This window comes from Rhinopithecus roxellana, chromosome 2 (assembly GCF_007565055.1).
Source record: "Rhinopithecus roxellana isolate Shanxi Qingling chromosome 2, ASM756505v1, whole genome shotgun sequence".
In the NCBI taxonomy this organism is placed as follows: domain Eukaryota; kingdom Metazoa; phylum Chordata; class Mammalia; order Primates; family Cercopithecidae; genus Rhinopithecus; species Rhinopithecus roxellana.
The window spans coordinates 55,190,603-55,191,949 of NC_044550.1; the positions used below are offsets into that span (position 1 = coordinate 55,190,603).

General features: G+C 48.7%; 1 pseudogene; it reads right to left on the reverse strand.

Annotated features, from left to right (window-relative positions):
* On the reverse strand, positions 1–522 carry LOC104654818 (annotated as a pseudogene).
* Positions 523–1,347: the final 825 nt, after the last annotated feature.

Below are 1,347 nucleotides of genomic sequence, written 5' to 3' on the forward strand. Positions count from 1 at the left end.
TTAGTCTTGGGCACTGACTTTCACAGTGGCTCTGCACTTCCCCATCATCTCCTTGGGTATCAGCCCTAGGCAGGGCATCTGTCCTTCCACTTTGCAGATACAATCCTGCAGGCAGTACTTTCCAGGGCCAAAGTGGGCTGGGTGAGACAGCTGCTTTTCTCCTTCTCCTCTTTCTTGGGGGTTTCCTCATTCTTCCCCAAGATTTTCTGATGTAATCGATAACCTCCTTATTGTTCTGGGTCTCCACATCCAACAGGACTTGCTCCCCAGAATCTAAGTATTGGTGGATGTGGAGACAGGAGGGGTGATGGCATCCTGTCCTTAAACATCATGATCTGCATTCATGGGATTTTGTATTGAATCTGAGATACGTTGAAAACACAGATTTCCTGGTGCCCTCACCCAGCTCCCCATGTGTTTTGTAATTCAGTGTCATGACCTTCGCCAAGTCTTTGAACACCACCTCCCCCTGGCTCAGGTACTGCAGGGTGCGGCAATGGGGGAGCAGCCCTTCATGGGCATGGGGGCAGTGGTGGTGGTGGGTGGGGGGACATGTGGCCACAGACCCAGCAGAGAAGAGAAGCCAAAGAGCACCCACCACGGCCTGGAGAGGACCTCACACCGCATCTCCCCTGAATTTTTGTTTCACTGTGGAGGTTTTCTTTATAAATGCCTTCCGAGCAAGGGTGGGTTTTAACAAAATTCAGTCCTTTGCTGTCTAGAAGAAAGAACACATGAATTAATAAATGGATCATCAAAGATACATTTGATTAATTAAGCTACTTACAACAGCACAGCACTTCTTAGAACAAAGGAAGACCTATCCATGTTGATTTGGGGTAGGGCGAAATGAGAAGAATAGAAGGATGGCCGTGTGTGGTGGCTCATGCTTGTAATGCAGCACTTTGGGAGGCTGAGACTGGAGGACTGGTTGAGCCCAGGAGTTCAAGACCAGGCTAGGCAACATAGTGAGACCACCCGTACAATCTCCACTCTAAAGAAAATTTTTAAAATTAGCCAGGAGTAGTGGCACCACTGTAATCTCAGCTACTTGGGAGGCTGAGGTGGGAGGATCACTTGAGTCTGGACGGTTAAGGCTGTAGAGAATGGTGATTATACCACTGCACTCTAGCCTGAATGACAGAGTGAGATCCATCTCAAAAAAACAGTTGTGGGGGAGGGGCAGGCAGGACTACTTCTCTCCATCTCCCACTGTGAGGAAGCATATTGACCCTGAGCAGGGCTGAAGCATCCACAACCAGGGCCAAAGGACAGTTTCTAAAAGGGCTCATGGCCCATGTTCTGTTTGTCTCCAAAACTAAGAACTTTAGCCAACAACTATTAGGC